Below are 17004 nucleotides of genomic sequence, written 5' to 3'. Positions count from 1 at the left end.
CGATTCTGTCAGATTAAGTTCAAAATAGCATGTTGCAAGGTAAGAGCTTTTTTTCCTCTCTCTCTGTTGTTTGCTTGTTTAGAGTGTTCATCTGTTTTGTTCATTTCTTTAAGATTTTTTAAATTGTTTTTAAAAATATTTTAAAAACAGTGAAAAATATACTAACAAAGACCACAGAGATAAATGTATATATGGACAGTTTTTAAAACATTTTTAACAGAGGCAGTGCAGTCAGTTCAGTAACATGTCGCCTGACATCCTTAAGTACACATTGTCAAATTGACCCATACGGTTCCAAATAACACATCATTGACAATCAGCTTCATAAGCATTTAGACATTTTTGAACCATCCATTATTCTTTTGATAACTTATGATGACTTTTTTGTAAGCATCGCAATCTATAATTTCCTAAATGTATAATCCCATTTTCCCTACCTAAAGATTTTGAACATAAAAGGTCTACTAAAATATTTTAAATAAGCAGATATTTCATTCAAAAAGAAAAACAAGAAGAAAAGCTCAAAACAAATGATAAGACTTTCAGTTCTTTATTTATTTTATTTTATTTTTGAGACGAAGTCTCGCTGTTGTTGGCCTGAGCTATAGGGCAATGGCGTGATCTCAGCTCACTGCAACCTCCGCCTCCCAGGTTCCAGCAATTCTCCTTCCTCAGCCTCCCGAGTAGCTGGGATTACAGGCACCTGCCACCACACCCAGCTAATTTTTGTATTTTTAGTAGAGATGGGGTTTCACCATGTTGGCCAGGCTGGCCTCGAACTCCTGACCTCAGGTGATCCACCAGCCTCAGCCTCCCAAAGTGCTGGGATTACAGCCATGAGCCACTGCACCCGGCCTCAGTTCCTAATTTATAAACTGATGAAGTCTCAAATGCTATAACTTCATATCATTTTAATTTTTAGCAATCCATCTAAATTGAAAAGACTATATTGACATTTCCGTGATTTACTAACAGCCAAAAATCATAAAACTTTTGATCCTGAAAAAAATTCAAGAGGCCTTGAGATATTGACACAGAAAAAATATTGTAATTAACTTTCAAATTGTCAAAATTTCTTATGCTCCTCTAGTATCTCAGTGCTCTAAGAATGCCATAATAAATCATTTTGTTTAATGTATCCTTATGGGTTTTTCTAGTGAAGACCGGAAAACCTGCTACACAAATTATAGACGAGTTATAACACTAATAAATCAGTTTTGTTGGGACTAAAGTTCAGTTCTCAAAAGGTAAGTTAAAGAAGTCCCTTCCGGTGAGATGCAATTTGCCAACACCCATAAAAACACAAACTCTTTTCTTCGAGGATTTAGATATGAATTTAATTATAAAACCTATTTTTCACCTAGGTATTTATTTAACATGCTGTAAGTGAATGTGTATGGACATGTATTTACAACCAATATATATATATATATAACATTAATTTATGTGTAGCATTTATATGTGTATGCATATGAATATATAATTGGTCATATTTAGATTTTAAATCCTTGATAGGTAGAGACTACATAATACATATTGTAAGTATTTAATATGTGCGTGATAGAGAAACAAGTCAGTCACAGAGATGGCTGAGAACAGTAACCTCTGATACTCAGATACAGCATTAATATTTTCACACCCGTGTATTTCCAAAGGAACCTTTATTTCTACTAACTGTCATTTTGTGAATTCTACTTCATCTTTGTAAAATATATAGTTGGCCTATAATACAGATGTATATTTTTAAAACTTGTAAGTATTACAATCCCACAGAAATCATTATAACTGTCTAATATTTTTTCTAAGAATAGGACCTACTGTATTTTATATTTTAATAAAACAGATATTTTTCAACTTTTGTCTCTGCTAGTCCTTATCCCCATAATGCCCAATAAAAACTGGCATTTAGATACAGATTGTACATTATGCAGAAGATATCAGATGAGCTTATCAGCTGTTTTACAATTACAAGGGTAAATTTATTGATAAAACTGTACAACATGAACTAACCTGACTCTTGTCAGTAACATGTGACAATATCAGTTTTCTGACTAGCTACCTGTTTGTAGTGCTCCTTAAACTGCAATGAAACAAATGACTTCTGTAACACTGAAACAATGGGCATTGGTTAAAAGGCTCAGAAACTATTTCTTTTCCACAAACTCACAAAAGGCTTGTTTTAAATTTAGTGTTTTAACCTCAGATATATTTTTCTTACAACTTCTTTAGTAATATTTGCACCAAAATGTACTTATTGTGCCATCTTCAGGGCATTTTTAGGAAACAGCTCCATGAAGTAAATTAGAAATTACTTTCCTTGGTGGGGTTTTGAAATTATCATTTTAAAGCTATAGAAGGTTTTGTTTATATATAGTTATTTTAAGTTTTAAAATATTAGTTAAAATCTATAAAGCAAAATAATTTAAGCTTTAATGTGTATGAGAATGTAGACATCAAAATGTATATATGTAAATATATATACCTACAGACATACATTTTTTAAAGTTCTTTACAATTTCCAAAGCACTCACATATTATCTTATTTAGTATTTACAGTATTCCTCTGAGGTGTTACAGCAGAAACTTGTATATCCTTTTAAAAATGAGAAAGCTCATATTTAAAGACATGAATTACTGTTAAAAGTTTCAAAGACTGAATTATATAGCCAAGACTCAAGACTACATCTTTTTACTACAAGCAAAAAATTATTTCTACTATTATAGTGATATATAATATCCTTAAAATCAATGATGAAATTATACGTAATTTTTAATTACTTTTGTTCAATAACTGTTAAAACATCTATACTGAAAGTTGGAATAATTCCTGGATATGCTGACTATATATCAGAAAATCAGACATTTAAATATGTAGCTCAATTCTTTTATCATTTCTGAACTTTAAGAAATCTATAATGAAACAAGGACATATTTGATCAATGGAAAATTATGGTAGAATTACACAAATCAATCCACGGATGAATACAATACAAATGAATTGTTCATGTGATAAAACCAGACTATATAGCAAACACAAATCTGCTGTTCCTAGACCACTACGAAGTCCTAAAGAAAACCAACATGATTCTTTAGAGTCATTTGGGGTAACCATCTATTCTGATTTGCCTGAGACCATAGTAATTACCAGTAGAGCACCTTTTCACATTGTAATGTGTACCAATTTGAACAACAAATTAACAGATCACTTTTAGTGACGTATTTGATCCAATGGTACTAATAACAACCTGAACACAGAATGTAAAATGACAGACGTAATGAAAGGATTCACCTCCTTAGAAATCCACTCATTTTACATGCATCTGGAAAACACATCAGAAGACACAGCTTCCAATTATAGCTTTGTGTCTTACCAAGCTGGTGAATTTATGTATCTATCTCTAACACAAACTCTCCAAGCTTCTGTCTCCTTGTACGAGGACGATAATACCTTTTCCTCAAGGTTTTCGTTAAGTACTAAAATAACCGTGTGAAATCTACCAGAACTATGCCTAGAGCCAGGACTTTATAAACAAATGTTCATTATTAATCTGTAAGTCTCTTAAGTTCAGAGATATGGCCTGGACATGAAAAATATCCAACCAGTACTTTTATTGAGTGAATTTTAAGTGACAAGGAAGGAATTACCTTAACATGAAGAGATTTTTATAACCTGGTCAAATTCATCTATTATTTAAGATTAACAATTCTCAAAAAATAAACCAACAGAATATGGCCCTCTCTGGTATGGAAGAATAGCAGAAAACTCCACTGGATGCTAACTGACTTTGGAATTCCTGATTCATGAACTTCTCTAGTGAGAATACCTTTTCCTAGAACTGAAGTTCCTAAACTTTGAGGTTACAAGCCCAGTTTGAAAGCTTGATAGCAGCTATGATTCTGTCCCTAAAAACAATCTCCAGTCATATGTTATCTAGTGACAGGGATATGATCTGAGAAATGCCTCATTCGACACTTCATGGTTGTGCGGACATCATAGAGGGCACTTACATCAACCTAGGTGGTATAATAGCCTACTACACCCCAAGGCTATACGGTAGAGCCTATTGTTTCTAGGCTGTATGCCCATACAGCACATTACTGAATACTGTAAGCAATTGAAACACAATGGCCATATGGGTACTTAAACATAACTAAACATAGAAAAGGTATAGTATAAATACAAGATTCTAATCTTTTGGGACTACCGTCACATATGTGGTTCATTGGTGCTGGAAACACAGTTATGCAGCACGTGACTGTATATATAAAGAAATAAAATATATGTATATATACACTATATATACATATATAGGTGCACACATATGCATATATACATATATAGTCTGTAAATCCATATATAAAACATACATAAGCACAAATAATACATACAATTTCAAGAGGTTTATGAAAACTCTAAAGCCCATATCATAGGTTTTTGGTTAAGAATCCCTAACCTAGAATAATGGCACTCTCTTTGTTGATTCTATAATACATGTATATTATAGATATTAAATGATAAGAAATTACTACTTAATGAAGTGATACTTAACCTTACTGAGTATTCTGATACATCTTACTCTGTTCCATAATAGTCTGTTCCATTTTATTATATTCTATACTATGCTGTTCTGGTTTTTAAAAAACAAATAAAGCTAGTTTAATCAACTACTGTATACTGTCAGATTTCATGCTCCAAGATTGGAAATTACTGCTGTAGAGTACAACAGCAGCTGCTTCAGGACTTGTACTACAGAAGGCAAGATAATGCTATAGCTGTTAGTAACCTAAGGGAGACAGCACTTAGTGGGGAAAGTGTAGAGAACAATAGTGCTATAGAAACGGGGGGGGGAATCAAAGCCCTCAGACCTCCCCCTGCTTGCCTAGAGATGTCTGTGTGCTTTCAGGAAGATATCATCCTCTACAAAGCTGCTGCTGGTGTTTATTTTAAGTAGACTAATTTGCATTTGCATAAAAATGAATGGTAGATGAGGAAAACATGAGATCTGCACAATGCTACGGTTCTTTGAAATAAAAGAATCTTGATACCGCTTGTAAGGAAAAGTGGTTCCTTAGCAAAAATCACAAATTTAGTAGAAAAAGAAAGTGTAATTCAACAGCAAATTTATGCATTTACTTATATTGACCCTGTTTCCAAAATGATTTGAGAAGACTTCAAAAGGAATTAAGGATTTTTTCAAATTAATTTGGAATTAAGTGCATTAGTGATCAAACACTTAGAATCATAGAAAAGTAGTTTCCGTGGTAACTCTGGTGTGCAAAAGAATAACGGACTGCTGGGTCCAAGGTCCTTAGACTCAAACAGCAGGTTCTAACTTTGGTGGAGGCAACCTGTAGTCATCAGAGCTATTAACCATCAGAATGAAAGAGACAGTTGGGATGATCTTTGCTGTTGTTGCTGTGAGCAAAAAGAAGAAGAATCACACATAAAGGTTAAGCAAGTAATACTTGTAGTTAGATTCATATTTCAATATAGAAATAGACATGGAGAAAACACTGTTCCTGATGGTTGGAATACATCAGGGAACAGGACAGGCAAAAATGCCTACCCATGGAATTTGCAAGTTAGAATGGGAAATTGACAATAAGCAACACACATGACAAATAAGCAACTTGTATTATCTATTAAAAGATGATTAGTTCTATAGAAAAAATAGAACAGGGAAAGGAAGATCAGGAAAGCAGGGATGGAGATAGCATGGGTGGCATTTGAGAAATGATGCAGGAATAGAAAAGAACGGTTTAAAACAGATGCACAGAAAAAAGACTTTTCAGAAGTTTTGTCACATAGATAATTCAGATCTTTTTGATGTACCTATGTCACCAATGCAGCTGTCCAGGCTTTTTTTGTGTATGAGTGTGTGCAAATTATAGCTTGTGGTGAGTTTTAAATAAGTGAGCTTACTTTGTTTAAAAAAAAAACCCTGAATGTCTTAATTTCATCCAAAAAGAAAACCCTCCAATAAACATTATTTTAATGCATCAAATAAAAAGTTTGAGTTAAAAAGCAATTTGGGAAAGTTTTATGAATGTTATTTTGGGAAAGAACATTAATACCATTTTCTGATAATCTGTGGCATCAATTATGAAACAGAATCATAGTTTATTAAAGGCTATGTAATGCTTAGTTTATTGTTAAGCTCCATGTGTTCCAGCAGCAATATCTAGTCACTAGAAAATGGTTTAAATTCATGTCTATAGATAAAACAAATGAGTTTGTATCTAATGCTTTGGGTCAGGAAATGTAATGGTAAGTTTCAACTGCCAGCTGTACTAAAATTATAAAATACTTCTGAAAAATAGTAGATCACTTTTTGAACACTAAAAAATTTGGATTAATAACCTATATCATCTGATTGTGTATATTTTTACCAATGTTTTCGTTTGATTTATATAAGCAAACAGGACTATTTGAAGTAGCTCACCACTGTAACCTTAAAAAATTAAAGGACACTCTGTGGCATTGCTTACATCCATAATTCTCAAAAATGTTCCTGATGGCCTTTATATTAAAAGGTGCCAGTATATCATATATCATAAATTCTGCAGTCAAGGGGAAAAGAAAAGATATAAGAAAGAATTTTTCATGTGAAAGTTGAATTTGAAAGCATGAGAAAGAAGTAGAGTATGGGGTATGCCTGGGCATCCATATGTGTGTGTATGGACCTATTAATCAAATACGTAACCTACAGACCTATTAATCAAATACGTATCTATTAATAATCATGCTCATTTTTAAACGGTTTTCATTTGATCTATTATAGCAGACTGGTTTCTACCACTTAGAGTTCTGGCAGTTGACATGAATGTATGTCTGTAAAATCTCTACCACTAAACATGATTTTATCTACAATACATCCTTCACTTGGTTGTTGTCCTCGAGAGTTTCTGTTATAGTCAAATTCACAATTGTAGTCTTGAGACCTAAGCTCAGCCCTATTCCCCTTGTTGGTGTTTCTCTCAGAGTTTTAGAATTATAGTTTCCACCGTTTCATTCAAAGGTTTATGTACTTTTCCCTGTGCTTCTCCTTGAGTATGAGAAGATGATGTTGCAGGTAGCATACGCCAAGTAGGAACTGCATGCCTGTATAAACATCAGCTTCGTGGAAAACCTGTTTTGGTGGCTAGGGCTGAAAAAATGATTTTTATTCTCCAAGCCTTGTTTCCTTTTCCTCTATGCAATTAGCTAGATTATATTGCCCATGCTCACTTACCATTACATGAGGCCATGTAACTGGGTCCCCAGATAAACGTGGGCAGAAATAGTGTTGGCTACATTCAGATCTTCCAGCTTCACTCCCTCGTCCCTCATCTATAGACAACTTCAAAGCCTAGGAGCCACTAGCTGAATAGAGGTGCCAATTTTGCTTAATGCATGAAGTTCTGGCACCTCTGCATGAACTTACTGTCACCTGAATCATCAGACTGGAATGTCCGTGATAAATATATTCTTAACTTGGCAAGCCACAGAAATTTTGGGTTGTTTGTTTCAGCATCAAATATAATTTACTGTGACTCATACAGATTCTGAGGATTAACGAGAGGAGATTCTGCTGTACTTTTTAAACTTATTTTTCTGAGCCCACTTTCCTCTAGAAAAGTTGAGATCGCTGATATTATTTTATAAACAAGTAACAGAACATGAGGGAAAAGGGTTCAGAGGATAAGGAAGACTCCAGAAAAAGAGACTTCTTTCAGATTTTAAAAGATAGATATCATATGTAAATATGCAAATTTAATCCTGAATAAGGCCTTAGAAAATCTCTTATTTTTCCTGGTTTCTTTACAAAAATGAAAATAGATGGGCTCACTAAAATATGTAAAAATAATGTACAGCAGCATCTCATCTCATTCCTGGCAAATGTTTGTCACCTTCATTTTGGGGGGATATATTTAGTGGAACTCAAGCCTGCAAAGAATTGGGCACCAAAAAAAGTGGGGGAGAGGAAAAGAAGAATTGGGAAGGAAGTGAGAATACTATGATAATTCTTTGAATTTAAAGGGCATCATCAAAATCCTCATCCATAAGCAGCCTCAGCCATTTGCCCAAGTATTTTATATAAATATTATTCTTTTCCAAACATGCCATGGCGGGAAGGAATTGGATGAAGCACTGATAGAAAAAACTGATTCCTTGGCAGAGCTGCAGTAAGTACAACATGATCCCTATCTGATTATGGGAAAGAAAGAAGTGCAATCTATTTCCTTAAAATAGAGTTGGGAAACAAGCAGCTTGTGTCTTCCCAAAAGTTAATGAATCTCAGTCTTTGAAGCAATGACTTATCAGCAAACACAGTCACATTTATGGTTAACAGAAATGCCTATCCACTCAATGTATGTTTTAATCCAAGGATTGGGAAACTACAGCCTTTAGGCCAAATCCAATACCCAGCCTGTTTGTATAAACAAAGTTTTATTAGAACACATCCTTGGGAGGCCGAGGCGGGTGGATCACAAGGTCTGGAGATCAAGACCATCCTGGCTAATACAGTGAAAACCCCGTCTCTACTAAAAATACAAAAAATTAGCCTGGCATGGTGGCGGGTGCCTGTAATCCCAGCCACTCGGGAGGCTGAGGCAGGAGAATCGCTTGAACCCGAGGCAGAGCTTGCAGTGAGACAAGATCGCGCCATTGCACTCCAGCCTGGGCGACAGAGTGAGACTCCATCTCAAAAAAAAAAAAAAAAAAAAAAAAAAAGAACACAGCCATGTCTATTCATTTATGCACTGTTGGTGGAAGATTTCTCAGTACTACAAAAAAGTTAGGTAGCTGAGACAGAGATCATATGGCCTGCAAAGCCTAAAATATTTACTATCTGGTCCTTTAGAAAAGAAATTTGCCAACCCATTTTAATCCATCAGGATCTAAGTCCTCAATTTCATATTTATATATCTAGGTCATTCCAATTTAAATATTTGTATTTTGGTCTTTAGTTTCAACACAAAGACTTAAAGATAATATTTTTAAAATTTAATTATTTTATAAACAATCATTATGTGTCAACGAAAAATAAAAAACTATTTGAACCTCATTAACAATAAAGAAATACAATTTATAAGTGTGATAATAGGATAATTCTTCCCCTATTAGCTACAATTTTTTTAGATTTAATTTTTAAGGAAAATTTCATAGTACAAAGATTAAACATAGGTCACTTCTGTGGTTTCAATGAGTCCCCCAAAGTTCATGTGTTGTAAACTTAATCCACAATGCAACAGAGTTGAGAGATGGAACCTTTAAGAGGTGATTAGGTCATGAGGGCTCTACCCTCTTAAAAGAATTAATGTCATTATTGAAAGACTGGTTTCTTTATAAAAGGATGAGTTCAGACCCCTTCTCTCACTCTCTCAAGTGCCTGCGAGTGCATGCTCTCTCTCTTCCTCCTTCTTGCGCATGTCATCCCTTCTGCCATGTTATGACACAGCAAGAAGGCCCCTTGATCTGGGACTTACCAGCCTCCAGAACTGTAAGCTAAATAAATGTCTGTTCATTAAAAATTACCCAGTCTGTGGTATTCTATTGTAGCAGCACACAATTAAGGTCCATCATGATATGCTCTGATATTTCAAAACAAATCATTTCTACTATATTAAATACTCGGGAGATTCATGAAGATTAGCAAACTTTGGTTTGAGATTATGAAAAAGTAATACACACACTGAAAATACAATTTGCTGACCATTAGAAACAAGTGTCAGGTTGAGTCATTGATCTCTAGTGAAATGAACACAACTTTTTATTTAACCCATTTCAACAGCTTTTATGCAAACTAAGAAGCATGTGGGGTTTCTTAAGACTAAATAATACACTTCGTGAAAATATTGCCTCAGTTTAATCCCACAAAACAGGTGAGAAAACACACCTGTGTATTTATTGGTGCTAATCCCTCAGTGAATTTTGTCTTCTGTTCATTTATGTTTGCTTTAGTTTGGTCTTTTACTTGGTTTAAGCCTTTCTTTCTTTAATTAAGAAACATTTTAATTGTGTAAAGTCATTGAAGGCTGGATGAACATCTCACCTATCTTTACTTTATAAAGTAAAGTAATACTTTATGCACTTCACTTATACTTTACACAGTGCCTGGTACAGAAAAGAAACTCAATACATTTTTGTTGAGTAAATGGTGCAATTAAAGAATGCTCCAAATAATAAAAATAATTTATTTTACATCTGAATTCAAAATACTTATGAATTTGATGAAGTCCCATTTTAACCTCATAATTTTTAGTGCTGAATATTTTGGAAATATGATATACTTGTGGAAAAAGTGCTAATAATAGCTTACTATTCAAAATCGTCAAGTTAGTTATGCTTAGCTGAATTTTTTAGTCAACTGATTTATAAATTTTACTGGGTTAATGTACATAATACTGGCACAACTTCCCATTCAAATATTCATCTACCTGCTTAGATTTAATATTTTCATGTATCATTTTTGATTATGCAAAAAAAATCAACTGAATTTGGTAGTTCATTAGGCTAAAAAGAAAAAGTAACTAGATCACTTAATATTTTCTATTCTCATTTAAAAATAAGTATCTAAATTTTTAAAAGAATGAAAAATAGGCCAGGCATGGTGGCTCACGCCTGTAATCCCAGCACTTTAGGAGGCCGAGGCGGGTGGATCACCTGAGGTCAGGAGTTCGAGACCAGCCTGACCACCATGGAGAAACTCCATCTCTACTAAAAATACAAAAAATTAGCCAGGCATGGTGGTGAATGCCTGCAATCCCAGCTACTCCAGAGACTGAGGTAGGAGAATTGCTTGAACCCGGGGGCAAAGATTGCAGTGCGCCAAGATCGCACCATGGCACTCCAGCGTGGGCAACAAGAGTGAAATTCCGTCTCAAAAAAATGACTTAATTAATTAATTTAATTAAGAAAAATAAGGCTCCTGAAAAGCAGCAGAGTAGATTTCTAAGAATAAACTTTTTTATTTTCCCATATTGTCAAAATCATAATTTATAAAACAGTAGTAGCATCCAAATTACTTTTTTTTAAAGTCTTCAGGTTATCAATGTATTTCAATTAGGTATTATGTGTATGAAGGTGAATTGAGAGTAGATAACAGATATCATGGAGGAGGGAGAAGCGAGTGCACCCGGCCACCCATCGGCATTGCACTATATTTAATGGATTATATTTATCCTTTTCCCCCACACTAAACAAGAATATGTTTGCTTTAACATTTACAAATTGGAAATAAAGAAGTTTTTACAAGTACATCTTGTACTAGAGTTCAAATATTGAAAGACTTTACTGAATTCTCAGTCACTGCTGAATAAATCAAGTTCTGTTGTATTCAGATAAACTTTCTGTCCCCAAAGAGCATGATCTCTCTGCTTCTCATTGCCACTGAAGAAAATTCTGTTAGTAAATGCTAAAGGGAACCCTTTTTAGTTTTGCTGATGTCACACCTGAATAATCACAGTCACTTTCTTAATTGTGATACTTGATACCTATGCTTCTTTCCTCCAAAAGTCATTAATATAGTAAAAAATGTTTGTATAGAATTGAAATAGATATTAAAAGTTGCTTAAGATCAAATGAAAAATATGTTACTTAAAGACATATTATAAAAATACTGCTGCAATCCAGTTGGAACCTAATTTAATTGAGTTCTTGATTTGAAAAGCAATTTTCTATCAGGAGCTGCCATTATTCAAAAACTAATTTTATGTCTTTAAGGAACTTCTCCTACCATTTTCTTTCCTAAGATGTTGATGGCTAGGAAAAGCAGAAAGGAACTGTCATTACTACTGAGAACACATTTGTTCAAACAATGTTTTGTTACATCTGATAAAAGGCTGTAGCTGAAGAGATTTTTATTAACTTCAAAAAGTGTCACTTTTTCCTAACAAACACACCAGAACCACCAATTAGTTCTTCCAAATATAGTCAATGTGCTACGAGGGAGTTCTGGAAGTATGTAAGCAATGATGATGGTAACCAGTGGGGGAGGTAGTTAGAAAATCTACCTGGGAATACTTATCAGGCAGGTTTCCGACATCGCTGGTTTAGAGTTTGGATAACAAGCCTGACAGGAGAGGAGATGATGGTCTATAGATTATTTAGTCAGCATGTGATCACTAGCTTTAGCAAAAGAGGGGGAAAAAGCCAAAGAGTTTGAAGTTGAGATAAAGTTTAGAAGAGAAAGTGGGCCAAAGAGCTATTGCTGCTGTCAAAAAAGCCAAGCATGCTGCTAAAACTGTGGCAAAGGCTTAGTATCTGTGGGGCTGGATGGAGGATCTGAAATCCTTTGAACAGCAAATGACTCTGAGCATTATTCCACATACTTGCTTCCCCAACCGAAAGTTTGGGAAAGAGTCATATTAGGCATTTGTCCAACAATGCAATGTTTTTGCAAAGTCAAAGCTATTTGGCAAGCATGGTTATCTGGGAAGGAATTTGGAACAACCCTATATGCTGTATACCTTGTAAATGCTGTTATCAACTGCAAAGGAGAAATGTTCATTTTCCCGAGCATAGCTTAAAAATAAATAAATAAATAAAGATGTGGGGGAAGGAGCTCATTCTTCCGAAGGCCTTTGTCAGAGAAGCAAAAAATCAAAAAAAAAAAAAAAGAAAAAGAAAAAACCTCTGTCAAAACACAGCTAGTTCAAAAGAATTAATTCAGGTTATTTGTAAAACCCTGATCATGAGTTTATAACAATGTTTACATTAACACACTGTTGATTAAACTTGAGAATTTAAAAAGCATTTTACATTATAGAGTCATCTCAAATATGAAATAATCGCTGTTTCAACTGTTCTTGTTATAATCTACAGGACTGAGGTTTAAATAATCCCGGCTCTAGCAAAGTAGAACTAAACATCTCACAAAACAGTAATGCAGACATTTGAAATGCCATGTATTCTTCAGCTTTTGTGTTTTTGAACTTTTCAACCATGGTCCCAGTGCTATATTTTCATAATACACAGGCAGGGAAATATTCACTAAGTCACGGCAGTGGTGTTATTAAATGTTCAAAGCATATATTTCCCCAGATTCCTCTGATACTGCTGTTCTAAAGGTCATGGTAGTCCCCCAGATGTACAATGCTAGAATGGTCTGCATTCACTTCATATGCTAAAATAAAACAAGACTTAAAATAAAAGAATAAAAGACCAAGAGGGTGAAACGTAAAAAACAAATAAATAAACGTCAAGCCTAACCTGATGTCTGTTTAAGTGCTTCCAGTAATGATTAAACTTTCTTAAAACCAATTAACTAGAAAATGACTACTCTATAGTCACTGGCCAGAATTGCAATGCCATTCTCAAGCACAAAGTAAAACGCACCAGATACAACTAGGTGGTGATTTATACATTACCCACACTTTAAAAATATCCCTGAATACTTCAGAAATATTAGGATGTGTCTTAAATACCATTTACAAAAGATGAGGAATAGGTATCAAAGTATGAGAACACAGGTATGAAACATATCGAGTGCCTATATTCATAGAGATGTTACTGAATTAAATACTGTAAGTGAAATTGTCAGTATAAAATTCCCGTTATGCTCTAATGTGCTACCATTATTTATTTTTTTTTTTTGAGATGGAGTCTCGCTCTGTCGCCCAGGCTAGAGTGCAGTGGGAGGATCTTGGCTCACTGCAAACTCCGCCTCCTGGGTTCACGCCATTCTCCTGCCTCAGCCTCCCGAGTAGCTGGGACTACAGGTGCCCGCAACCACGCCCGGCTAATTTTTTGTATTTTTACTACGGACAGGGTTTCACCGTGTTAGCCAGGATGGTCTCGATCTCCTGACCTCGTGATCCGCCCGCCTCGGCCTCTCAGAGTGCTGGGATTACAGGCGTGAGCCACCGCGCCCAGCCGTGCTACCAGTATTTTTAAACCAACATTTGCTCGTTGCTATAAGAAGGTGTATTCACATTTACTGTCCTAAGTCAGTGTCTTGGTACACAGTGCATCCTTTCATTCTCTGGCTTTACAGAGCACACAATGCAGTCTCAGCCTAACTTCTCTTTTGTCTGATTTGCAAGTCCATTAATTTGTTCGGAAAATATTTGAACAGCCAAGCATACTTCAGGAATCTCAGAGATCCTTTTTAAGCCATTTTATTAGAATACCAGAGGAAATAAATTACTTAAAACTAATCTAAACGAAAGGTCATAAGAAGAACTGAAACAAGTTTGGGGCAATTGTTGGTTAACCTAAGATTCCTGAGATGGATCGTTATGTTAGCAGAAAAATACGGAACTTCAACTCTTTGAGAACCTGATTTGCACCTATCTCCTACAAAAATTCAAAGTTATTTCCATCTTCCAGCCATCTCTCTTCTCTGCTCAAAGTCTGTTGTTACCTCATTGCATTTTCCACTCAATTGAACCATTATTTTCTGAATTTTTTTTACCTGTTTCTGCCTTTCATTTGGTCTTTTGTTGATTACCTTATGTTCCTTCATTCTTTAGACTTTATCTGATTCATTCAAAGAACTTTGCTCCAAGTCTGTTAACATGTTTTCATTCTCAACTCTTTCTCCACATCTTCCACAGTAATAAAATTTTAGCTGGGCACAGAGAAACAAAGAGTAAGACCATATTTTCAAGTCTCCTTGCATTTATGTATAATCATGTGACTGTGTTTTGGCCAATAAAATGTAAATAAAATTATTACTTAGCAGTTTTCTAAACCCTTCTGAAAAAACTGATGTGTTGTTTCACCATCTCTTCCTCCATACTACTGCCTGGAACCATCTTAAACCACACCATCACATACAGCTGAGAAACAGCATGGAAAGAGCTTCAGTCCTGAACGGTGTGAAGTTCTATACTGAGCATGGACCATTCATTTGGGTGAGGGAGACATAAACTTCTCCTTTGTTTTAAGCCATTTCCTCTTGGTCTTTCTGACACGTATAGCTGATGTAATTCTAATGCATAAGTATTTAGGCAAAGTTTCTGAGGCTGGGTTATTGTTTGTGTTTCCTCATTCACTCTCTGTAGTCTGTTTCTACATCCTTTGCCATTTTCCCATAACTTTCCTGTGCTTCTACAGGAGGAGTAGATGATCCTGTCTGATGCATTGACTTTGGACTTTGGCCAGCGGAATGAGAGCACATATGCCACTTTCTGCATCCAAGCAGAAGCTTTAAATGTGGTTGCAACGGGCTCAGCAGGGATTGTATTCCTGGTTCTCTATCATGAGCACAGCACTAGCCACATGGAGACTCCTCCAGCACCTGAGTCTCAGAATGAGAAGATGTATAGAGATAAGCGGGCAAAAATAAGTGTTTGAGGTAAGCCACTGAGATTTTGACTTTTTTTGTTAGCAAAAGCTAATACATAAAATAAAAGCTAATACAAGTTAAATAATTAAAAGAGTCAAACAAAAAACAAAGCTTCAATGGCAACAAAAGCCAAAATTGACAAATTGGATCTAATTAAACCAAAGAGCTTCTGCACAGCAAAAGAAACTACCATCAGAGTGAACAGGCAACCTACAGAATGGGAGATAATTTTTTGCAATCTACTCATCTGACAAAGGGCTAATATCCAGAATCTACAATGAACTCAAACAAATTTACAAGAATAAAATAACCCCATCAAAAAGTGGGCAAAGGATATGAACAGACACTTCTCAAAAGAAGACATTTATGCAGCCAACAGACACATGATCATCACTCATCATCACTGGCCATCAGAGAAATGCAAATCACAACCACAATGAGATACCATCTCACACCAGTTAGAATGGCGATTATTAAGAAGTCAGGAAACAACAGGTGCTGGAGAGGATGTGGAGAAATAGGAACACTTTTACACTGTTGGTGGGACTGTAAACTAGTTCAACCATTGTGGAAGACAGTGTGGCGATTCCTCAAGGATCTAGAACTAGAAATACCATTTGACCCAGCCATCCCATTACTGGGTATATACCCAAAGGATTATAAATCATGCTGCTATAAAGACACATGCACACGTATGTTTACTGCAGCACTATTCACAATAGCAAAGACTTGGAACCAACCCAAATGTCCAACAATGATAGACTGGATTAAGAAAATGTGGCACATATATACCATGGAATACTATGCAGCCATAAAAAATGATGAGTTCATGTCCTTTGTAGGGACATGGATGAAGCTGGAAACCATCATTCTCAGCAAACTATCGCAAGAACAAAAAACCAAACACTGCATGTTCTCACTCATAGGTGGGAAATGAACAATGAGAACACTTGGACACAGGAAGGGGAACATCATACACAGGGGCCTGTCATAGGGGGAGGGGAGAGGGGAGGGAAAGCATTAGGAGATATACCTAATGTAAATGACGAATTAATGGGTGCAGCATGCCAACATGGCACATGTATACATATGTAACAAACCTGCACGTTGTGCACATGTACCCTAGAACTAAAGTATAATAATAAAACAAAACAAAACAAAACAAAACAAAACAAAACAAAAAGCAAAGCTTCATAGACCAGCTTAAATATGGTTGGAAAAATGAGGCATGAATATTTACCTTTGGTAAAGCAGTAACACCATACTGCAGTAATAAAAACTGCACATGGTGTAACATGACCTAGAAAATGAAACTTTTTATAGAAAGACCCAAAATAATCACAAGGTCAAGGAAATGGACTTTACGATTGCTTATGAGCTTAAACACTTCATCCATCCTTAAACTTCACAAGTCAGGCTAATTTTCCTTCCTTGCTTTTATAAAAAACTGGTACAAACCTCTATCATTTTCCTTTGTATGTCAGATGACCATTATTTTTAATAGGTCTGCCTGGTTTAAAACCACATTAGACAAATAGTGACTCCACCCATAAAACAAGGCTGGTATGGAGAGGAGAGGAGATTATGGGTAGCAGATCATTATTAACCTATTGAAACATGCAGTCCATAAATATAAGATAGTACTAACATAGCCTTTCTCTGACTAACATGCAGCGAAAACACACAGGAAAACAGGGATCAAAAAAGTAAATAATGTGTGTGTGTGTGT

General features: G+C 35.2%; 1 protein-coding gene and 1 non-coding gene across 5 annotated transcripts in view; both read right to left on the bottom strand.

Annotated features, from left to right (window-relative positions):
• Positions 1 to 17004, bottom strand: part of LOC134736532 (uncharacterized protein C9orf85-like) — a 257286-nt gene that overhangs the window by 114093 nt on the left and 126189 nt on the right. The gene's annotated exons all lie outside the window — the stretch shown is intronic.
• Positions 1144 to 1206, bottom strand: LOC129481437 (U7 small nuclear RNA). Its single transcript, XR_008657429.1, has one exon. It is a non-coding gene; the product is annotated as a U7 small nuclear RNA (small nuclear RNA).

Source organism: Symphalangus syndactylus, chromosome 4 (assembly GCF_028878055.3).
Source record: "Symphalangus syndactylus isolate Jambi chromosome 4, NHGRI_mSymSyn1-v2.1_pri, whole genome shotgun sequence".
Taxonomy (NCBI): domain Eukaryota; kingdom Metazoa; phylum Chordata; class Mammalia; order Primates; family Hylobatidae; genus Symphalangus; species Symphalangus syndactylus.
Note: the sequence above shows the minus strand (reverse complement) of the source record. Positions and strands in the feature narration are given on the sequence as shown.